General features: G+C 37.8%; 1 pseudogene; it reads left to right on the top strand.

Moving 5' to 3' along the window:
* Nucleotides 1–1,782: 1,782 nt before the first annotated feature.
* LOC122203139 lies at nt 1,783–2,776 on the top strand (annotated as a pseudogene).
* Nucleotides 2,777–25,506: the final 22,730 nt, after the last annotated feature.

The following is a 25,506-nucleotide window of genomic DNA, read 5'->3' as shown; positions in this document are numbered from 1 at the left end:
GCGGTAGATAACACAGATAATATGATAAAAGCAATACAAATAATAACTTATAATCTTCAAAGATTATATTTTATCACTATAACCTATTAAGTTGGTGGCAGGGACACAAGCAAGTGCCTGTTTCACAAACGGAGGCAGCATGTGGACCTGGATGATGACCTTGTCCTACACAGGAGCCACTGTCCTTCCTTCATTTTTGTTTTTCCTGCCCTGAAATCTAAAGAGAAATAAGTGTTTTCTGAGTCTCTGCTAAAAAGAATATTCTGGGGGCACCTGGGTGGCTCAGTTGTTTGGGCTTCTGACTTTGACTCAAGTTATGATCTCACAGTTTGTGGGTTCAAGCATCTCAGGCTCTATGCTGACAGCTCAGAGCCTGGATCCTGCTTTGGATTCTGTGTGTGTGTGTGTGTGTGTGTGTGTGTGTGTGTGTGTGTCTCTCTTCCCATCCCCTTCTCATGCTCTCTTTTTCTCTCTCTCAAAAATGAATAAACGTTAAAAAATTTTAAAAATAAAATAAAAATAACATTCTGACCCCAGCCCTTCATGACCCTGCAATGCAAAGATAGAAGTCTTGAGCAACGTTGCCTCCTAAATTTTGTGAATTTGTAGGGTATAGATAGAGCAGACAGAAGAAAGACAGCTTGGAGGCTACAAAAACCTAAAAAGAACGCATATCCAGATTTCAGAGACTGAAGCATACTTGATTATTACAAAAGCTAAGAGCTGGGCATAAGCACTCACTCCCCAGATTCCTGAAAACACCCAAGTGGAGACTCTTGGTATTAGGGTAAGAAACACATTTGAATTTTGTGTGTCTGTATGTGCACATGTGAAATATATATGTGTATGTATACATACATATACACACACATTTATATGTGTGTATATATATATATTCAGTTACATATTTAACTGAATACTCTGCTTTTAAATAAAAGGTACTCATCCTAAAATATATTTGGTACAAAATAGAAAATAATTGCTCACTCGAGCATAGGAACTTGTTTAAAAATTTAACATTATCGGAAATAGTAATATATACCTCTGATAACTTACATAGAAAATACTAAGAACACGTAAATTTCTATTGGTAACCCAGGACTATCCTCAGAAACCTTCATGGCTATAATGAGAAGGACACTGAACTGGCCTTGAGGGATACTGAGGCATAGATTTGTCAATACCTATTTACTAAATGACACAGACCAAAGATAAAATAGCAACAATGAGTGGCTGCTTTAAATCATCTGCCTTTCTTTCACCCAAGAGTGATGGTAAGCTGGTGGAGTGATGCAGGAGTGGTTTTAAGACTGGCTTATAGAGAGACATCTTGAGCTCTCTTCAAAGACCATGTCCATTGTCAGGTGGTTTGTGTTGTTCTTCATTCGAACCTCCACATGAATGGAGACTGAGGGATCGTTTAACTACACTGGCAGGAAAAGTACAAAAGGAACTCCCAGGAAGCATCAAGACTATCCCCATGCTTGGAGACAGAAGCGCTCTTCAACTGTCCTACAGTGTGTACAAAGGAGGAATTGTTACCTCCATTTTCACAATTCCAATCATTACAAATCTGCAGTTAGGATGTTCCTACTTTTGACTGGACTCATGTTTCTTATTGTCTTTTGCTCAGAACTTAAGAGGCAAGAAAAAATAAATAAAACATTTGAATAAAACCTAAACAGTAAAAGTAATCTATCCTAGCCCTCCTCTCTCCAGGAATCCTTGTGAGAGTGACATCGTCTTTAAACCCTGCATGGCAATCCCTGACGCACCGCCGTGATGCCCAGGGAAGACAGGACGACCTGAAAGTCCAACTACTTCCTTAAGATCATTCAACTTGTGGATGATTATCCAAAATGCTTCACTGTAGGAGCAGACAACGTGGGTCCCAAGCAGATGCAGCAGATCCGCATTTTCCTCCGTGGGAAGGCTGTCGTGCTGATGGGCAAGAACACCATGATGCACAAGGCCATCCACAGAACAACCCAGGTCTGGAGAAACTGTTGCCTCACATCCGGGGAAATGTGGGCTTTGTGTTCACCAAGGAGGACCCCGCTGAGATCAGGGACATGCTCCTGGCTAAAAAGGTGCCAGCTGCCACCCGTTCTGGTGCCATAGCCCCATGTGAAGTCACTGTGCCAGCCAAGAACACTGGTCTGGGGCCTGAGAAGACTTCCTTCTTCCAGGATTTAGGCATCACCACTAAGATCTCCAGGGGCACCACTGAGATCCTGAGTGATGTGCAGCTGATTAAGACTGGAGACAAAGTGGGAGCCAGCGAAGCCACACTGTTGAACATGCTGAACCTCTCCCCCTTCTCCTTTGGGCTGATCATCCGTCAGGTGTTTGACAATGGCAGCATCTACAACCCTGAAGTGCTTGACATCACAGAGGAGACTCTGCATTCTCCCTTCCTGGAGGTTGTCCGCAATGTTGCCCGCCTATGCCTGCAGATAGGTTACCTGACTGTTGCATCAGTGCCCCATTCTATCATCAATGGATACAAGCGGGTCCTGGCTTTGTCTGTGGAGACTGATCATACCTTCCCACTTGCTGAAAAGGTCAAGGCCTTCTTGGCTGATCCATCTGCATTTGTGGCTGCTGCCACGTGGCCACTGCCACCAGTGCTGCACCTGCTGCTACCGCAGCCCCAGCCAAGGTTGAAGCAAAGGAAGAGTCAGAGAAATCAGATGAGGATATGGGATTTTGTCTCTTTGACTTATCACCAAAAGCAACCAATTCAGCCAACTTTATTTGTGAAACAAGGAAATAAAGGCTTACTTCTCTTTAAAAAAAAGTAATCTATCATTTTTAAATTTTTTTTTTTTTTTGAGAGAGAGAGAGAGTGAGAAAGCGAGCATGAGCTGGGAAGGGTCAGAGAGAGAGAGGAAGACATAGAATCTGAAGCAAGCTCCAGGCTCTGATCTGTCAGCACAGAGCCTGATGTGGGGCTCGAACCCATGGACCGTGAGATCATGACCTGAGCTGAAGTCAGACACTTAACCACCTAGGCCACCCCAGGCACCCCTATCTTCATTTTTTATATCATACTGACATAAGACAGTATGTTTTCCCATTGTACAAATAATTCAAGGACAACCAATGAGCAGCTAATCCATTCACATACTTAAGCACTCCATTAGAAGTTGGTGCCTGGGAACAGGGTCAGCCCCTATCTTACAGGCTTTTCCCATTTTTGAATGTATTATGTTACCAAACTGAGAGACTCATGTTAGGGTTTGGGGAACCATGAAAAACAAACGGAAGGTGGCTAGAAACTTTGGACTTGAAATAACTATGGACTTACACACACACACACACACACACACACACACACACACACACACACTTAAAGTGGTTGGCCTTTGTAGCCTCTATAGACGACTTTTCTAGGATATAAGAAAGATTAGCAATTAAGAAGGAGTTAGATAGCAGGTTTCCATTAGAAAAGATACATAAGAAAGTTATTTGTGTATATAGAGAACACCCTTGCATGCTGCTGTCCCAGAGAGAACACAGAGAAGTAACATATTTCAAAATATCTGAGCGTTAGTTGGGTGGAGGGGGCAGAAGAGAGGGAAAGGTCTCCAAGCAAAGAAAAAAAAACAAGTTGCATTTACAGTAATACCCTGTTCTGTTTCATTCTTGATAAAACAAATGCTAATTTTGTTTTTAAACTGCCAGTACACAGGGAAGTGATCCGCATCCTCTATACCTTTGAGAGATTTTCATCCTTTACATATTCCAATTCAACTTAAAATATTGTGCAATTGCCAAACCTCATATTTAAAATATGTGCTTATCATTCAACTCAGGGTAACATTAGCACACTGAAAACTGCATTCTAATTAATAAATCAGAACCTTAACCACTGAAACATCATTCACACATATGAGATGGCAATAGAGAGAGCCATTAAAAATAGTAGCATGCTGTCACCCTTCCAGGAAATATGGAAATATGCCTTTTTGGGGGTTATTGGCCTACATTATTTATCAATGTTTGGCTTTAATATATGGATTTACTCAACATTGAATGAATATCATATTTCTCCTAGAAGATACAGCATTAATTTGTGATCTTGGACAAACTGTCAATTGGATAACAAGCCCACTAGGGGGGCATGCAATCAATAATTTGTATCCAGTGATTTCTTCCCTTAGGTTGTTTTAGGAAAATATTGCTTTTCCACTTTCACTCTCACTCATACACACAAAACAAGCAAACACACAAATTACATTAAAAAAACCACTTTTGGTCTAGCTCTAGGAGATTTTAAAAAGCAAACTACAACTTTTAGCAATGTGTTAGAACCTGGCAGTCAACTCTTGCTCTGTCTTAAAAAAAAAAAAAAACACCTAATAAAAGAAAAAGAGAACAAAAAAAGTTGGTGCTAAGAAAGAGAAATCATCGCAAATATGAAACCAAATTTAAGCCACTACTGAACAGCAAGAAAAAAATGGTCATGTGGGCTTCATTCTTGAATCTTGCCTCTTCTCCACACCCCATTGCTCCCCACACCTCTAGGCTGTCACTTAACATTTATGCTGTCTTAAGCTTTAGCCGCAGCCACAATTCTTTAAAATTCATGTTTCTCAGGCAGCTCATGCTCTTGATGCCAGGACTGAGCTGCCATCCCCTGGACACCCAGCCTAGATTTCCAGTCTCCAGTCTGGTACTACTCATATCATTTGCCTTGTGCTTGTTCATTTTTCCTTACTTGAACCTATGTGCTTGGACTCAAGCTACCTCTCCACATGGCTTCTTTCTAGCTTAACTCTCAATATTTGCCAGCCCAAATTCCACCAGTGCAATAGTCTGCCCGCATCTCTCAGATGGGGTTTTTAGTAAGATTATTTTTTTTCCAGCTGTACCTAGAAGAAATTGAGACATATGCACCAGAAAAAAAGGTCACAATGATTATAGAGTCTTTGTTTATAAAACCAGATTGCAGAGCATGGTTTGATCCGAGTCACAACATAGGGACTTTCTCCAACCCCACACTCCTAGTGTAGCTATTAGGAGTCACAAGAGGGAGAGTTGCCTTTGCAGAGTCAAGCAACTGCTTGCTGCCCCTGCCCCTAAACATGAGCAGAATGCAATATCCACAACCTCTGCTAACTGATGCAGAGAAATACAGAACATTGATTATCAGCCTCAGGTTCTCATCAGCTCTGCAGTTCAAAATTTGACTCTCTTCATGTGAAGGAATGAGTAACAGCAGCACTTTTCCCTACAAATTACCCCAGAGGGTAGGAAGTGTTGGAGAAATTCCTATTTTATAGGCTTAGGGCTGAATGAAGACAGAGATTAAGAATTATTTTTCTCAAACCCTCCAGACAAATTTACTTGACCCTTCTGCCTTCTTACTGCCTTGACATAAATGTATTTGTTACTACCGAATTACTTCCAACTTGAATTTGACCCCAGAGATTGGAGAAAAGAGACTCTCAAAGAGCCAGCAACATTTCTTCCCAGAAGATTATAAACCTAAACAGGGTTGAGTAATAAACTCCATAACAGCACATACCCTGTCTCTAACCACACAACACACACAGTAGGTATTTTATAAGTGAAATGCCTTCAAAAAAAGAAAAATAATTCAACATCTTTTGGCCTTTAGTCAGTTTTGGGGAAAAGCAAAAGAGACTTACTGAAGTTTATTCTAGTGAAAACCCATGTGAAATTCCCAGGAAAAGCTAAATACCTGTACTAACAAAGAGCAGGAACCACCACACTGGAGCTACAGGAACAGCAGGAATTATAGAGGAACAGGATGTAGGTCTTCACCCCAGTGCAGTGGTTTCAGTGTATTGTCCCGATATCAGCAGCATTAGCGTCCATCACCTGTGACCTTTCTGTACAAATGATACTGATGCCATGCCCACTAAGGTTTGAAAATCATTAGTCTAGTATACCACTATTTTAGTATTTTAGTATGACTTGGCTATTTTCTATAGATTTTCTTCTCTCCATGTTAATAGGTGTTGTATTTTTATGTTGACCAGGTCTATATAAGAACGGGGAGGGGGTGACTGAATATATTTTGATCTAAACCAGAGAGATTGACATTTCCAAGATCACAAAGGTGTAGTACAAATATTTTGTTAAAAATGCTTTATAGAAAGTGATGCTTTTTGGACTGTTCTCTTTGTGTCTCCTCTCCCCAAATGGATAATTATGACTGTACAATAATTGAACACTGTGAGCCTTATAATGGAAGGTCTCACTTCTCCCACTGCAGAGAGCTGTCTCTGGGAGAGGAGCTGCCTTTGATGTGTTGGAAGGACTATCCCTGGGGGGAAAGAATATTTGACAGGCACATATTTTAGAAATGTTTTGCAGGTAAAATTTTCATCCATAAAATTGTATTAACATTTCAAACATGCGACCCTCCAGAATTCAAAGACGTAGTCTCCAGAGAGCTTCTCCCTCCTCCTAGAGAGCTATATTTTTCTAGGGCAGAGAGAACGTGATTTTCTCCAAATGCTTTAACCATGCCCCGACCTCCATTTCAAAAGCAAACCTTTAACAAGCTGAAGGGGCCAGATATAGGGTGATGATAAAGGGAGGGCAAAGGCAGACAAAAAAATATGCCCTCAGAATTATGACTTCTATCTGGATGGCAAAAAATAAAGTGCCTGCATCAAGATCTGCATGGAATCATTCAGAAAGCTTGGAAGTAAATCATGATTATTATGATGCAGAAGATAAGACTCCTAGCAAAAGTTCAGCCATACACAGCCCTGCTTTGATGCTCCTCAACATTCAAAATTGCCCATTTCATTTCCTTTGAGCAGCCTATAAATAACACACCCATCCAGCATAGCGCTGCTATGTAATGAATGTGAAGCAACTGAAAAAAAATGTGGTTATCAGTATCTAATAAGCAGAAAGTCAATGGAATAAGGAAGGAACACAGTTCAGATATGGGCAACCTAGGCCTAATGGGCGGGGCCCCGAGCACATGACATGAAGCACAACTGCTCTGCTGTTGTGACTTTGTTGTATATCTCAATGCCAGCATTCAGTCATTAGTCCTCTGTGCATTATTTTTTTGCTTACTTAATATTTTTGTTATCTATTATGATGAGCCTATGTTTTTGTTAGTCTGACTGAATTCAGGAGAAGAAAAGTGAACATATTTGAGTTTAGTTAAATAAAGATGAAATAATAAGATATAATTTTGTTATTGGTAAAAGACAACACTATCTCCTTCTGACCAAATATTCCCTTTAAGTGGCTGGTGTGATGCTTTACAAGTGCTGCTGAGAAGACAAAACTATTCAGTTGTCACATATTAGTGGAAATGATAATTTTGGCTATCATTCACAGAGTGTCTACTATGTGCCAAATACTGCCAAGAAATTTGCATGTATTTCTAGTAGCCCTCATAAATGTGTAGTGTAGGTATTACTACCCCTGGTAATACCTGTTAGTCTATGGGCTTAAATGTCCTCTGGCTTGGTTGTTTCCAGCAGCTCTCATTTACTGCATATTTATATTCAACACCTACCAGGTGTCAAACTGGTTGAGGTCCTGCTCTCATTCAGCTTATCACAAATAATGGACAAATAAGATAATATCTGTTAGTGATAATGGTATCTAGAAAATTATAGTATGGTAATGAGCTTTCTCCCAAGCTGATTTTCCTTCTGTCTACACAATTCAGAGGTAGCACCCATCCTACACATCAAAGGCAGTTCCTCTTCCAGGTGCTTATGAAACTAACAGTTGTTACCTCTTTCCTCAGCTCCCATAGCTAATGCACTGTCAAGTCCTGAAATTCTAAAACATACCTAAAGTTCACCTCTCTCCATTTGCACTAAAGTACTATCACGTTGTCCATAATATATCAGAATCAGAAACAATCTAGGTGTCTTTCAGTAGGTGATTGGCTAAACAAATTGTGACTCATCCATTTCATGGAACACTACTCAGCAGCAAAAAGGAACAAACTACTGATACATGCAACAACTTAGATGGATCTCTACAAAATTATGCTGAATGAAAAAAACCAATCCCCAGTGATTATATACTATATAATTCTAATTACCTACATTCTTGAAATAATAAAATTATTGAAGGGCAGAACACATTAATGATTGCCAGAAGTTTAGAATGAGAAGTAGGGGCAGGAGGGAAGTATGTGTGGCTATACAAAGGTAATAGGAGAGGTCGTTGTGGTCATGGAAATGTTCTGTGTTTTGAATATATTAATGTCAATATCCTAAATGTGATATTGTAATGTAGTTTTCGGTGTGTTAGCATCAGATGAATCTTTCTGTATTATATCTTACAGTATCTTTCTGTATTATATCTTACAACTGATGTGAAATGAAAATCATCTCAATATAAAGACAATTCTTTCTATGTTATTTAGAGTATCATCTTCAACCTAAATCAAGTGACCATGTATGTATGGGTTTGTTTCCAGGATCTTTATTCTGCATAATTAGTCATTTGGTCTTGCTCTAATACCAGACTATTAATTAGTTTTTTAAAAGACCTATGTCTGATATACATCTTTCAATATCATTATTCTTTAGTATGGTGTTGACTATCCTTGGTGCTCTGCATTTCCCCATGTATTTTAGAATCAGACTTTAAATTTTCACAAATAAAAACATTTGGACAATTTTAAGATTGTATTGAGTCTATAGATCATTTGAAATCATTGACAATATCAAGTCTTTCAATTCATAAAAATTGGCCTTACTAATGTAATTTTTCTCTAAAAGCACCATGAACGTCTTTTATTAAATTCAACCCTACATATTCAGTTTTTACAACAATTAGAAATTATATAAATTTTATTTTGTTATAATTTGTTGCTGGCATGAAAGACGAATGATTTTATATAATGACCATATATTGAGTGGCTTTGCTAAATTTACATCCACAAACCAATAACTGTCTGTAGAATATTCAAAATTATATACATTTCAATACTATTTCAAATGTATAGTGCTAGTTTTATTTTTTATTTTCTAAATATTTTGTGTTTATTTTTCTTGCTGTATTGCACTGTCTAGGAAATTTCATTTCTGCTATGCTAACAATGAATAAACAACCTGAAGTCAAGGACAGATCATTCCCCTCACTCTACTAATATAGATAGGACACCTGACTCTGCCAACTGTGGCAGTGTGCAGGCAGAAGATACAGTCTCCATTTAAGAGGGCAAGAAAAAAAATCAGCTAAAATGTTAACAAATGGCTACAGATGAGTGTGGGGATTTATATTCACTTCCTGACTCTTTTCAAAAGAACCTCCACCTAGTGTTCATGAGAAATTTTCAGAGCACAGCAAGAGACTAGAGAAAGACTCCCTAAGTCATGCAGGTGTGAAGGAGAAAATTGGTTGCCACTGTGGGAAATAGATGAAGGTCCACCGCCTGATCTTTCAAAGACTTAAGCTACTGCAGTCAGGGGGAAAAAAAAACTTTTTGCTCCCAGGATAGGTAAAGACCCATGGCTTCTGGGGAAAAATAGAAGTGAGAAAAAGAGTCATTGAATCCAGCCCACATGCCAAGTCCAAAGAATCTCTGGAGGAACTTGAAGCATATCAACGTCTGAGTACAAATAATATTTACCTCAATCTCTCCTGTCATATGCAAGGTGTCTTGCATTCAATTTAAAACTGGGACCATACAAACAAGTGGGAGAAAAAAAGTCATATCAAGAGACATAGCAATCAATAAAACCAGAATCAGAGATGACTTGTGTTGGAATTATAAAACAGGGACTTCAAAAATGTTAAAGATCTAATTGAAAAGGAGGGTAAAATATATAAACAGAAGAGAAATTCTGGCCAAAATACAAAAATTATAATAAAGAGACAAATAGAAAGTTTGCAACTAGAAAATATAGTAGTAGAGATGATGAGCTCATCAGTAGACCTAGCCAAGTTGAGGAAAGAATTGAGTAAACTTGAGCATACTTGAATACAACTTACACAAATGGAGACAAATTAAAAAAAAAAATGGAACAGAACATTCAAGAACAGAACTGGCTTGTCAGTTCCCAAAATCTCTCTACTCCATGTAAACTCTGAGAATTTCTCAGATATAACTTTGTTTCTACTTCACCTGGATGTTTGAAATTTCACTCTGTAAATGTGCAGCATAGTACCAAGCAAGGCAACCTTATGTGAATTTCTGGACTTTTTATTCCCCTTCTTCTCAAAACTCTGATCTGCAATTTCCAGATGCCCCAGCCTCCCTCATCATTGATCTCCATCTCTTTGGCTTTATGAGCCATTAGGGCTCTATTCTGATTCCCAGCACTTTCAGAGAAGTGGGGCTTATACTGTTTCTTCTCTTGGGGTTTACAGTTCTGAACTTCTGGCTGTCCAATCTCTCAAAACAATTGTTTTATATATTTTGTCTGGTTTTCAATTTGTTTATGGTAGGAGGTCAAGGCCAGTCTTTGTTACTTCAAGATTTTCAGAAATAGAAGATCATATTGTACTTTTTTGTTTGGAGTTATGTAATTAGATTCTTAAATTTCTAGTAAGGTCAAATAATACACTGAGGATAAAGAGCACTGGGAGAGAAATGAGGAGTCCTGGGGTATAGTCACAGCTTCCCACATATTCCTAGCTCCATGGCTTTGAGAAAATATGATACCACCTCTACAACTCACTCCCCTCATCAGTATGTTGAGAGAATTGTACTTAATTGCTTCCACCTCTCTTTCTAGCATAAACATCCTGAATCTATGGTAGAAAACCATTTGCCAAATCTCTAGATGGTTATGCTAACCTTTTTACCATTTACCTGAAAACCTATTTTCAACATCAGTCTTTAGAGCAGGACAGGAGACTATAGTCTCAAATTTCTGTGCTGCCGCAAGTCCTGCTCACACTAATAGGAATTACACACAGGCATCTCAGAGATAATGGAGATGTCAATCTCTTTTATGAACCATGACAAGCATCCAAGGAATGGTGGATTTCAAAGTAAATATCCAGTATTTCAGCATAGAGTCAACAGGGATCAGTTCCAAACCTTTTCCACTTCCTCCATCCCCCTCCAGAATCAAAACATCCATGAAATTCACCTGTTGGCTGATTTCGTTGAGATGCAGTTAATAGTCGAACAAGACTGTTATGCAGCAGTTAGGCTGCAAATAAAATCCAAACGGTTGATAATCTTTCCTTTGGTTTCAGATTACTGCTAATCATATAATTGCAGATTAAAGGACTCACTCTATCTTTTTGAAGTCACAGCAAAGGCATTAAAGTGTTTCTGCTGATCCTCTGAGCAGAAGCTTGAGAGGAAATCTCTAATGTGAGCTGTTCTCCTGAGATACTGTTTTCTGATGTTCTGGCAAACCCAGCATTCTTAGATTCTTGTGACCTTCTACATCTCAGCTGACCCATGTCTGAACTTTTGCCCAGTACTATGTTGTCATCCTAGCTGCAGAGAAACTAGTTAAGGTATTATTTTAAACAAACTATTATGGAAGCATTGTTTATAATGAGCATGGTTCTGTAGAGCACATGTTGGGGTCCCTCTCACCCCTATTAGGTTATCCAGTGATGTCAGATTCACAGCATATTAAAATGGAAAGGACTTGGGAGATAATCTTCTCCTACCCTATCACTTTACAAAAAATCAAAGTGAGTTGTTGGGTAATATTACAAGTCCTAAGGAGGAAAGCATGCTCATACATTTAAACAAAAGATTAAAAACAAAAATGTCTTCTACTTAACCCTCTGCTAAAGCAGAAAATTCAATTAACCAGGATCTTTCTTTCCTTCCTAGGTTATTCCATCTATATTTAATTGAATATGAAATCACAGAACAAATCACAGGAGAATTTTTTTTTGGCAAATGATAGTACTGTTGAAATGCATTACAGGTTGAGATGAATGAATGGTGGCTCGCTGGCATGTGTATGAATGGGCCCAAGAACATTCCAAACCTCCATGTTGAATGGGCTATTGGGGAATTATGTGACTCTCTACATCACCAGCCTTCTATCCTTATGGCATGAGAGATCAGATTTGTCATTTTTTTACACAGGATACCTTCCTATTCTTGCCCTTTCTGGATATCTGAACAATTAACGTGTTTCAATTTCAAGTAAGTTTGGTTACTCTGGATACATTTATACCCCTGAAATAAAGAGCTCCAGGAAAGAAGTAGACAAGATTTTATCTCTTCTATATAAGCACAACTTACAGTTTAGGATGATTTCGGATATAATGTCAAGAGGAATTTATTATTTATATGCATCCTAAATGTTAGAATTGGTTTGCATATACTTGTTTGGAAATATGTCTATTCTTCATGCTCCAGAAAAATATATTTTATTTTAGTATATTTTATTGATTAGCTAAAATTCTTTATAGATACCTATCTTTAGGTAGCAAAGTAGAAGAAGAGAAAGAACCTTGCAAATTGGAGGTTGTAATTTTATATAACCCTAAGTTCACTACAGGCTGAAAATGCAACATTATAAATAATAATAATAGAGATAATCACAACAGGTATTATTAAGTGCTTATGTGCCAGATACTTTACCAATTGCCTTATATGTGTTACCTAATTAAATCCTCATAAAAATTGAAGGAGATAGAAATTAGGATTATCTTATTTGACCAAGAAGTTAAGTAATAGTTCCTGGGTCAAAAATTCTCAAATGGCTGAGCAGGTATTTGAACCCAAGTCTGGCAGATCACAGAAACTTAAGGAGACACTGATGCTTTGATAATTTAAGGTGAGAGAAGTAGGTAGAGTTTTGTTGAAAGCCAGAGTAAAGCAGCTCTGTCAGCAACACCATAATTTCACGTGTACTCTGATTTTAGTGAGGGTTTGCTCACATAGTTGTATAACATGTCAGTGTCCATAGGTTGTAAAGCTCAGAAAGTAAGAACATCTCAGAAAGCAGACCTCCAAAGTCAAGATTTGACATTTGGAATTTCTGACCAAACTACAGGATGTTTCATATCTCCCTGCCAGACAACTCCCTTTTGACTGCACAGACTCTAGAGCATAAATTAGTTCAGTAAGTGTCTGCATTAAATTACCCTGAACAGTTTGTCACTCCCAATTGCCTTGGTGTAATAGATGCAGGGAAGAAATTCTATGTAGTTGGTGATATATCCTTAATTCTGGCTTAACAAGTGCTTTACTGGCACTCTTTGAGAGTAGGTAATTCAAACCCAGTATCCAGCTCTGGTGTCTCAGAACACCAGGGTTGTTCTCTCTACACAGAATTGTTCAAAATGCACATCTGTGAGGAATTTCTATTGCACTCTTGGAGGCACAGGTAGCCTTGACTACCTCTGTGCTTGCTCATTTCTTCTCTTGAATATTTATGCTTATCTTGCCCATTGATTTTGAAAGAAGATTATGGAAATTGATTGGCAGCACCAGCAAATAGCTGATGGGAGAATCTGGCCTCTGAATGAGAATGAGTCACTAATGACAGAACTGTGTCCAGTGTGACTAATACATATGGAGTAAGGAAGCTCTGGGGTTTCCTCTATGCATGCAATCTTATGTAGTGGTGAGGTAAGCAGGCAGGAAGAAGCACTTTCTTCACTGTGAGGACTCAAGGATGTACATCATTCTTCGTATCCAGTTGAATGTACTTTGTCAAACCTTTAATTTCAAGATGGAGTGGCTCTATGGAACTCTCAGAAGCATTGATTCATTGGAGGCATTTCCAGCCTTGAGGTAGATAGAAGTGTGGATTAGAAGACTTAGCATGGCAATGCTGTGATTACAGGGCTTTATTTTCCATGAGGAACAAAGTGATCATTTCCTTTACTGAAAACTGAGCTGCTATGCACCTATTTCCCCTTCACTCTCTATCATTTTCTGTAGGTTTGGGAAACACAAAGAACAATTATTCTTGCTTACTATGTTCTGAATGTAATATATACAATGGGTGAAAAGTGAAATATTCAGTCTATTAGTAGCTTGTTTCATGTTGGGACAAAACAACAACAAAAAAGCTGATGCGATAGATTCCCACCCAGCCACCCTGAACACATATATACAGCCTGACACTAAATTGTAGAATCACAATATTCATAGAGTATTTTTTTCTACTTTCAAATCATTTTCACATGGTAAGAATTCCATACATGTTTGGCGAATGGATGAATAAAAACACACGTGTGCACTGATATATAAATTTGGATTCTCTGAGTCTCCCAGGAGGTAAATTGAGTTAGGCAAGGTAAGCATTACTTTCTCTACATATGGGCGAGGAGTAAAGCATAGGTGGAGATGTCCACATAGGACTAAAGAGGACAATAACATAGCTGAGTATCAGCTCTACAATAACACACTGTAAATGAAAGGGTTGAGGTATTTTTTAGCAGCACAGAGGAGCAGCCTAAGTGCTCTTAGGGGAAACTTCACAATACTTAGAACTCCTATCTCTAAAAGCAGCACTGTAAGAGAGGAGAAACAGGAGGGGAGAAACAGACACCAAATGAACAAGAAGGAGGTACAGAGCAATAGTAAAGGCAAGTCCCAGAGAAGAAAGGACAGAATGAGACTGCAGAGCTGCTGAAATGTAATGACTCTGTGGGGCCGATCTGCTCCTATCTCAACCCAATGATGGGAATGCTCTTCTAGAGCCATCAGCTTCACCAGCAGCCTATTTTATTAATCACTGGTCTTGGGGCAGATCTACCTCTCTTTTCCTTTATTTTGCCAAAGGATAGGATTCCAGGAAGTTCTGTGACACAAAAATGTGACAATGCTATTATTTGTACTTTTTTTCTCTTTAGGTAACTATTTTTGTTTTTAATCTGGAAGTTTAGCAAACTTATCTTGTGTTTCGACAACTAGTTGTCTATTTCCTTTCACCTCATGGCTACCTGGTATCATTTCCATGCCTTACAGTCTTACTCTACTTTTCAGGAGAAATAAAGAATTTGATAATGAGAATACTTACTTTTAGAGACTTCCACAGTCTTAACTTTGCACCTTGAAACCCATATCCTCAATACATATATACAGTCTTGAATTCCAGCATACTCTCTGTCTACTGCTAAATAAACCCACGTGAAAACTCACATATCTGGTCCATAACAGGAATGAATTTATGAAAATTAGTTTCTGGTCACCAGCCTCTCCAATATCATAATCTCAGCCCCCATTTCCCCATTTCTGTGGCATTCATAATGGAGATATGTAACTCACCCTTCCTTCAGTTCCAGGGACATATCTCTCACAGTGCATTTTGTGGTTATGGCCATGCTGGAATATATGTTTACAATCTCTAATAGGACTAGAACTGACAACTTAAACACCATGTTAAATGTCCAAAACTGTCCTTAGAAAATAATACCTGGAAATAGAATTTAAGTCTCCAAGTTCACAGAGCATAGATTCTAAGGAAAAAATAAAATAAAATAAAATCCCTCCTGTTGAAGACTGTACTTTACTCATAAGTAGAGTTCATACACAAGGTCAAACCCTGAGAATAATTTTGAAGTAGGCAAAACTAGTCCTTAACCCAGAAAAATGGAAAAGGACATTTGCCTTTATGCTCATATCATAGACTGTTAATTTCAAAGCCTGAGCCTAATTCTAGTTAAGACAAAACAATCAGGGGCGCCTGGGTGGCTCAGTGGGTTAAGCGGCCGACTTCAGCTCAGGTCATGATCTCGCGGTCAGTGAGTTCAAGCCCCGCGTGGAGCTCTGTGCTGAAAACTCAGAGCCTGGAGCCTGTTTCAGATTCTGTGTCTCGCTCTCTCTGACCCTCCCCCATTCATGCTCCGTCTCTCTCTGTCTCAAAAATAAATAAACGTTAAAAAAAATTAAAAAAAAATTTAAAAAGACAAAACAATCAAACATAGCTGGACAAGCAGATCTGGATTAGAAGATGGTTTGTGGGAAGAGTTTACTGAATAGTGTACAGTTGGAGCTAAGTTTCAGTGGCATTGGGGCTGATTAGGTCCATGGATCACACCTTGCCTTTCTCAGCTACCTGGTCTTCCAGGAAGGCTATATTAATACTTTCTGGACAGCCTCTTACAGATTTCTGCCATTGTTTTCATAAGCATGATATGGTCTAAGAGGAATGTCCTTAAATTTTGAACTCTCCTATTTAAATCCTAGTTACAATACATTCTACCTGTCACATTGTACAAAATGCTCTACTGAGAAATGAATTTTCTCATTTTTAACCTGAAGACAATACTAGCTTCTTGTTGGATGGTCATGGGTATTACTATTACACATCAAGAATTTAAAGTACAGTCGTGGTTATTAGTAATCATGGTCATTATCATTGTTGTTTTAGTCCAGTTCTACAGACAAACCAGAAAATTTCCTGGAAACCAGTTCTTGGCAATCTCCTCCTAAAGAAATATTCTGATAGTAGAACTTTTTGGTTTTTAAGTTCTCCTTTCTCCTTCCTATAGTAATATGTCCAGGAACCAGCCCTTATCACTAAAGAATGTTTGTCTCCAGTACTCATAGGTGATAGCCTCATTGTTTTGAATGTAAAGTAAGAAGATACAAGTTGGTTAACAGTCTGTGGCATTGTGAGTTGAGTATGTGTTTCATCCCATGAGATACAAACATTTATTGAGATGTTTATCGCTGCTTTTAAATCTTAAGAATGATTTCTTAGTATTTAGGTGTGATCCAAATAGTGTAAGTCAGATTTCCAGTTAAATGGGATTATAATCTCTTTCATATATTAGGGTTTTTTTTTTTATCCATTTGTGGACAGCACCACTCCTCTCATCCCTCTTTAATGAAATCTAGTTATAGAATCCCCCTGGTCTCATTCTCTGAGGAGCTGACTGGGGCAATTGTTTTTTGGAGGCAATACAATTAATTTTACTCAGATATACCTTTTCATTGTCCTCACATTGTTAGAATGTTCTCATCTTGTCATCTTTCATTAATCCTGGCCTTGGCTCCTTATCCTAAAGAGCATAGTGTGAATCCAAAAATAGTCAAGATAAGTGAATCCAACACACAGCATAGATTCTAGTGTGGAGTTTAATGTGGTCTTGCTTTTGTTCTTGTTGTTATCCTAGCACTGTATTATTATCAGCTGCCCTATATTGAGTACTGACTAGGCACCAGTCATTGTACTATGTGCTCTAATTATCCTCACAACTGCCTTAAAGTTAGGATTTGCTCTAAGAAATCTGAATATCAGGGAGGACATGAGGATGATATGCTCAGTCACATAGATAAGTAACAAAGCTTAGATCTGAACCATGGCCTGAAAAAAAAAAAAAAAAAAAAAAAAGCTCTTAACTCTACTATAAGGTCCCAAACTGAGAAATTCTTAAATGAAAATTCAGTAATGTTCTTTACATTTCTAACACTGATTTTCCCCATCTTGTCCCCTCAGTTTTGTTCAGCACCCTCATGGTCTTGAGTTCTAGAGAGAGAATGGGTTGCATGAAGGACTGTACTGGGGACAGAGGTGAGAGGAAGGAAGAGGAACAGAAGGGCATGTAACACAAAGACAGTTCCAAACTTCAGGGGTGGGGGAAAGTGGGAAAATTTGATATCCTCCAATGATACCTTCTATGCTATTCTCTTCCTTGTGGACTTTTCCTTTTCGCCTGAAACATTTTGTGTGTCCTTCAATTCTGGAAGATTTTTAATCTCAATTTTTATAAACCAACTACCCACTATGAGTTTAACTGATAATAGCTTAAAAGGTTCTCTCTCCCTCAAGGGACATTTTCATTTTAATAGGAGACATTTTGCAGACTAAAAATACTTTAGGATCAAAAGCAATGAATATTTTATGGTGGGTTTCTGGCACCAAGATAATTTGCAAGGAGGATATCTCTGGACTGATGGCCAGGATACACAGCTCTTTTTCTTATTATGTTCTTGGCCATATGGTTTAAAGACCAGATCTTAACCAAAGGAATAACATTTGAAGAAAAAAGAAAGAAAAAAGGAAGAATGGAAAAGAAGGGTGGGGTCTGACAAGATTTAGATTGAGTGGTCTGGCTGCTTTCCCCAGAGGTTCTCTAATATCCACAGCGTAACCACCCTATCCCCAGGGTCAAGCTGGGCCCTGTACAAATATCTCAGACCAATCATACTTTTAACCAATCCTGGAATCCTGGGCTTGCCTGAAGCTCTGTGTTTCAGCACATCACAGGGGACATGCTGCTTGACCTTGGGTTCTGGCCTCTCAGTGTGTTGCATACATGCATGTATGTTTTATCTTTGGGAGCCAGGTATATTCGACTCCCAGCTGAACCACTTACTAGTTGAGTGGACATTATTCTTTTCAGCTTCAACTTTTTTATTACCATAATATGGGCAATAGTCTAGGTGTTACAAGGTTAAGGAGAAAAATCAAGAACAATGGTAGCAATTAGCATTACTGTCCCTAACTCCATACCAAGTATGATGCCAGCCATTTTATAAACAGCAGCTCCTTTAAAAAGGAGAAAACCTGGTTGCAGATAAATTGAAAATCTTTCCTCAGGTCACATAGCTAGGAGGGAGCTTCACTGTGACATGCCCAGATCTGTAAACTCCATAACCTATGCTATTAGCTCAGAGCCTGGCATATAATACAGACTTGATCAGTAACAACTACTCTTCACTACCAAAGCCCCAGATTATTCCTTCAACCATGTCTGTTTATCTGGACCTGTACTGAACTTATGCAATATTCATGTGCTATCCATGATGAAGTTCTGTGCTGCAAATCGTCTGCCATTTCAAATCTCTGCCTACTATTGTTGCCAGACATTAGACATTCTTCATACCCTTCCTGCCTATCTATGCCTCCTCTTGCCACTAATTGCTTGGGACTTCTGTCACTCCCAACTGCTGTGATTCATCTTGGGTTTAGATAATCATGCTATTAAATATACTTTTTACTAAGCACATTCACCTAGCAGCTTCTATACCACCTTTATTGACAAACACTAAGAGTCAAGCTCTGTGTAAAGCACAGAGCCAGGAATTAAAGATGCACAAGTATGCAAAGCATGATCCCCAGCCTCTAAGTCAAGATGGCAAGAAAACTAGAAGTCTCAATGAAAACCCAAATGATCACAGAGACTGTCACAGAGGAGATGGGAAATTATTTTGGATTTGAAGATGAATTTTTAGGCAAATGTAAAAGAAGGCATTGACTATAAAACTCATTTTCCCAAGGGTTTCAGTGGGAAAGGTTAGCAACCACCTGAGAACATTATTGCCCAGCAAAGAAAGCTTTTCTCCCAAAAGTTCTTTCCTGGAAAAGAAAACAAGTCGGTCAAATTCCCAAAGCCAAGTTTGGAGACAAGTACATAGACTTGGAAACAAGACAGTTTTCAGAAGTTCCAAGAAGTTTTCATAGAAATGAATCTATTTTCTTTGAAACATAACACAATCAACTATTTTTTTTCAACGTGTACACAATATTCCAGATCTTGTAAATACTCTTGGATAATTAAATGAGTTAACTAAACTAGTATTTAGACAAACAATATATTTTAATGAAAGCACTCAAAGTAAAATTAAGCCAATGCACGGTTTCTTTGAATGAGCATGTATTAAGCTAAGCCAACACGTATTTGCCTTTGCAGAAACTGATACTGGAGCAGATACAGTTATAATCAAAGCCAGAGCGTTTGCTTGATTTTTTTTTATCCCAACCCATGCATCCTAATTAAAGCCATATGAATGAACTTCAGCTATTAATTTTACATAACCTGATATACATGCACTGCTGAATAAATCTAGGGTCCTTTAACCAAATTAGGGAAGTTAACTGTAACGGATATATTTGTTGGCTGAGGACTAACATATACTTTACTTAAACCAATACTAGAACTGAAACCAATGTATCTGTATTTCAACCACATACATTTTCCCAGCATATGTGATTGTTACATAAATAGATACATATTCCTCTAGACCACTTCATATTCATGAAGCCAATAAATTAACTGCATTCAGCAGATGTGATAGAATAATCACCTCTCCTTTCATTTCCGTTTTTCCCCTTTTTTTAAACATAAACTTTTAAAAATACTTTTGTGAAACAGGTCAGCTAGGGAAACATAAGAGAATGTATTATGAAGCAAAATTAATGAGGGCATTAATATCTGTTGGGAGGAACAAAATTAATGAGGGCACTAATATCTGCTGGGAGGAATGCAGGGCTGGGAGTTAGTGGTTACAGATTTTGTTCCAATTTTGCAACTAACTTGTGTGTTCTTGGATAAATCACTTAACTCATCTGGGCCTCATTTTTCTCATTTGTAAAAATGGAGATAATACTTCCTTAATCACACAAGACTGTTATAAAAACGAAGACGAGATAAATGTGTAAAATTACTTTGAAGTGGTCTTTTAATCATTACAGAAATAATAGATATTATTGTTACTGATAATTCTCACGTCCTCAGTTTCAACACATGGTTGTCAGTGGCCAAAGGCCAAATAAAGTCATAACTTAGAAGCAGTCATACAAAATTCCACTGAATGCTTTTCCTTTTCCTGTGACAGTCTCAGACTAGAACAATATTCTGAACGGCCAGCGAAGTGCATTGGTATTTATTCCATATATTAAGCCTCATTACATTTCTCCTCGGCCCCTTCAACAAGCAAGAGTCTCACAGCCAAGAAAGAAGAACTGATTCTTGTTATCTATTATCAGTCACCCTTTATGTGATCCAAATGGGGAAAGAAAATGCAGAAGGATTTTTTTTCCTGAGCAAGTAAGAAAATAAAGAGCATATATCTCAGCAAGTTCTGAATAAATGATGAGTATGTTCTTCAAGGGAGAGATAATGAGAAATGCCTCATCCATTTTGGACAATGCACGATGAAAAAGGAAATCGATGTTGATCCTGCATGTACAGAATAACACTAGAAAAATCTAATAGGAGCTTAATTGAAGACCTTGTTTCTCACAGATGATTGCTGATCACTGTCTGCAGATTTTAACCTAACTCTGCTACAGGAACTTTTCTGCATTTCAATGGTTTTATAAGTTGAAAAATGAAAAGAGCTATTAAAAACAGTCAATGAAACTTGAAAACCTGACAAATTTTACTGTAGTTTTGCTCTTCTTTTCCTTTATGGGCCTATTTCAGAGATAAGTTCTCAATAACAGTTGCCTTGGGCAACATTCCCATTGCCTAGCCCAGTAACTTTCAAACTTTTGTTTTTCATGCACAAAAAAAATGTTAAAAATAAATTTAATATTCTGAAAATATACATGTTCATATGTACATGTCTATGCAATAGAAAAAATATTTCTAGAAAAATTCTTATATGTGATGCCCCATCAATTTTTTATTTGCTTCTACATCATTGTGTAAAATTAAATATTGTTGGTAGATACCCAAATGATGCCATTCACTAATGAGAAGAAATACACAATTTAAAGAACATTAGCTTAGACAAGAGTTCTCTCTTTAATGCACCTCTCAAGATTCCTGAAGGATGAGAGGTTTATGTATTCACATGAGCATGCTGAATGATAAGAGTTCTCTTTCTGTATTCCCAGGAATATTTGTTTTCAAACTCGTATTCTAAAAGAGTTGAAGGATTATGGTCTTTAGGGCCAGATTTAACCAGGTTTCAAACCCATCTATTTGAGAAATGATTCATAAAATTTCTGAGTTTCAGTTTCTTCATTTCCAAGCAAGGAAAAAATCGCGCCTACCTCATTGGTTATTGTGAGAATGCAATCATACGTTTGTAAATGTGCAGGATAGATTATAGGTGTTGAGCAAATACTGGTTTCCTTCTTTCCATCTTATCCCTTTCCCTTTTCTTCTTCCTTTCCTTCTTTATAAAGCAGTGTTGTAGTTAAAGAACTGAACATAGAATGATTAGAATGGAAGGTATAATGCTCATATAGATGGTGATTTCATCTGCCAAGAAGTAAATCCAACTCTTCATGAAGGAGACTGTCAATTAAAGATGAAAAGAAATAAAGGAAAATATTCTCGGCCACTGACCCAAGAAAAATCTTACTGGAAACTCTGGCAGAGAAAAGAGCAAATGATATATGTGGCTTTGGACAACTACAATGTTGAGAAGTTATAAGATCTCCTGTTTGCTTTATATTTCATACTTGCTACTCTTTCTAGCCTAGTGGGGCCTCAAATTGAGGATAAGTCCTGAGAACAATTATCTTGAAACCATACTAATCCAAGAAGCATGATTCCCAGAGACTCTTAGCATGGGTTAGACCTAGGAAAACATGAGATATTTGTTTTCCAGAATCCTTTTTTCTTCCTCCCACTCTGCTTTCGTCTCTTCCAAGACTCCAGTGTTCTCTTGATGCCTGGAATCCCTTTTTATTCCTTTTCAGTGCCTGGAATCTTTAATCAGATTTTTCTCACCCTTTATAGCAGGGTTCAAATTCATCTCTCTCTCATGCCTCTAATCAAAATGACAATTTTCTCAAGATTCTTCTTAGGTATAAAAAGCACCAGATAGGCTAATTCAGTAAACTGAAAAGTGGGCTGAGCATTTGCCATATATATTTTTTAACAAGCTCTTCCAGGTGATTTTAATTTTGTCTTTGACCAATACACTGATAATTTCTACCTTATTCAGAGGGGTGCTTTACACATGAAAAGATGGAAAAATATTTCGGTCTATGAGTTTCCTTTCTTAAAATTGAATCAGAGAAAGCACTGTTCAAAATTACTGCCTGAATTCCTCCCTACCTTTGAATTACCACCATTCCAATGTGAATGATGAAATTAGGTTGGCACATTGTATATGTTTTAAGAAAGTCCCCAGTAAGTATTTAAACAGGAATTGTTCCATTGTGAGAACCTCACAATATCTGTGGGACAGGACATGAAACTTGAATTTGATTCTCCAATAACAACATAAACCAATAATAATATTCCAGGCATTCTGAGCCATCTTGATCCTTGAATTTTTCCAAATGAGAAAACCCAAGTCCAAGGAATTCAAAGCAATTTCATTTTTATTTTCTCATTTATTACAAAACCATCAAAGTAGAAAGGGTATGCAACATATCTGTCTACAGGTACAGAAATTGAAACTCAGAATGTATTTGATGTTTTTATAGTAATACCTCCAGTCAATGGCAGTTAGGAATTAGATAACTTGATGCTAACTTAAGGCTCTTGACTGCATTGTGCTTTGTATAGCAGGCTAAAATGTGAACTTTTTTTTTAAAGAAAATTTTTGTGAGAGCAGTAAGATTGATGTGTCAATATCTGTTTAATTCAATAAAATCTATTTAGCCTATGATTTTGTTGGTCAGCAATTTAGATTGGGCTCAGTTGGGCTGTTTTCCAGTCATGGCTTGGCTCACTTGTATTATAATCAGCTACTGGTCATCTAGTGGCTCTGCTTCTGGGTATTGGCTGTCAGTCAGCTCCAACAAAACAAGTAGGTCACGTATCTCTTAACAAATATACTGGTCCAGGACTGTTTATATGGAAGCTTGACATGGTTTCCAGCAAGAGAGAAGCTATAATACCTCTTGAGGCACATTCTCAGAACTGGCACACATTCCTTTGGCCACATAAGTCACAAGGTAAGACTTGTGACAAGGAGTGGAGAAATAGATTCCACCTCTTGTTGGAAGGAACAAGTTACATGGCAAAATAGTATAAAAGGAAGGATTGGGGCTATCTGTACAACCTACCTTAGTTGACTTAAAAAGGTTAAATTACTATTTTTTAAAATATATTTTCATTTATGTTTCTCTATTTTCCTAAGTTTTTACGTTGGAAAGAGACAAAATGCCCTTAAAAATTTAGAGTAGACAATCTTTCGGGATAACATAAGTAGTGGGAATCAATAAAGTCTGAGAAAACTCTGGAGTGTGACTAGATCTTCCCAATTATGAAGATGTTTATTATCCTTCATGTCCACATGATGGGCTGACACTAAATAGACATTTGTGCACCAAAAAGTATTAAAAGTAGTGTGGATATTCTGAAGCTGAGGGTTGTGAAATTCCTACTTTGATTATGTATAAAATAGGTGGGTGAGAATTGGTAGGTCTGTATTATCTCTCAGAATTATTTTAATCTCTTTGAACAATTAGAGATGTGGGGGAAAAATCCTCTAAAATAGACTTGGATTTGATGCTTCTGCTCCTCACAAGTTGGGTAATTTGCCCAAGTTACTTTATAAATGTTAGCCTTAGTTTTTGCATCTATGAAACAGTATAAAAAGGCAATATTTTTCTATAGATCTTTGAGATCATGGTAGAATTATAGACTCAGGGTGGCAACTTTTAAGTTGTTATTTTGGAGGCATCTGCGTAGCTCAGTAGGTTAAGCATCTGACTTCAGCTCATGTCATGATCTCACAGTTCATGGGTTTGTGCCCGTGTTGGGCTCTATGCTGATAGCTCAGAGCCTGGAGCCTGCTTTCAATTCTGTGTCTCCCTCTCTCTTTGCTCCTCCCCTGCTTGTGCACGCTCATGCTTTCTCTTGCACTCTCTCTCTCTCAAAAGTAAATAAAAATTAAAAAGTTTTTAATTGTTAATGTTTTTAGATTTTTGTTGATGACCATATCAGTTTGTCAGCTTCCTGAAAATGGGTGTTTCATTTTCTTTAAACTCATTTTTGAACCTAATGTCCCAACCTAAAGACTGCTTGTACCTCTTTAATCACAATCTATTTATAATTAAACCATACTCTTCAAGGCAGAGTTCTAAAACATTTCCCCTTGTAGAGAGCTTTCTCCAATTTTAGTCCCACAAGGAAAGTATAGAGGAATTAATTGGGCTGGGAGAGGAGTCCCAGCAGAGTCTTCAGATCAGAATCCCTCTTAAATTCCTCCTCTTAGCAAATGTTAAAGCTCACAATCACTCTTGGCAACCACAATTAAGTAGACAAGACATCTAAGTTCAGGGAACCAAGCTTTATCGTGCTGGCTTCTGCAACATACAGAAGAGTTTCCTGAGGAATAGGAACCCCAGTTTAAGTTTTACCCCAGTATTTTTTCATTGGCTTACATATTTCTCCAAAAGTTAATTTGGTGATTGGTAGATAAGAGGTAGGCTTGAGAGTAAATTGGTCAATACTAACAGCATAATCTGACTCCTAGTTCTCTCATTTAATGTTTTACCACCGAAATTCCCCAGTAATTTTTCTTTAATCCTAATTCTCAGTTGAGCACTACAATGGTGCAATGTCCACTCTTATGGCATTGGATTTGACTATAGTTTAATTGATAACAGCCTCCCTCCCTCCCCTTACTTCTTCCCTCCCTTCCCCTTAACCCCCATTCATGAATATTAAGGGTCTTCAATGTGCCAGGTGTCGGAGTAGGTGAAGAAATATTGGTGACTGACAAAGTAACTGGATTTCAGGGCTTAGCATGTGGGATGTTGACCAATATTTAAAAAGTTATTTCAATCTATGATTTAAAAAATAAGGGAGGTGAAGGAAAGGCACATTGGACTATGAAAGAATATACTATGGGGAGCTAATATAAATGGGAAATGAGGTAAGCTAAGACTTTTCTGAGGAAAGGATCTGTGAGAAAAACCTAGAGAATGAGTAGGACCTGGTTGGTAAATGGTT

The sequence above is a fragment of the Panthera leo genome, chromosome D3 (assembly GCF_018350215.1).
Source record: "Panthera leo isolate Ple1 chromosome D3, P.leo_Ple1_pat1.1, whole genome shotgun sequence".
Classification (NCBI taxonomy): Eukaryota; Metazoa; Chordata; class Mammalia; order Carnivora; family Felidae; genus Panthera; species Panthera leo.
The sequence above is the reverse complement of the archived record's forward strand: the minus strand, read 5'-3'. Positions and strand labels throughout refer to the sequence as shown.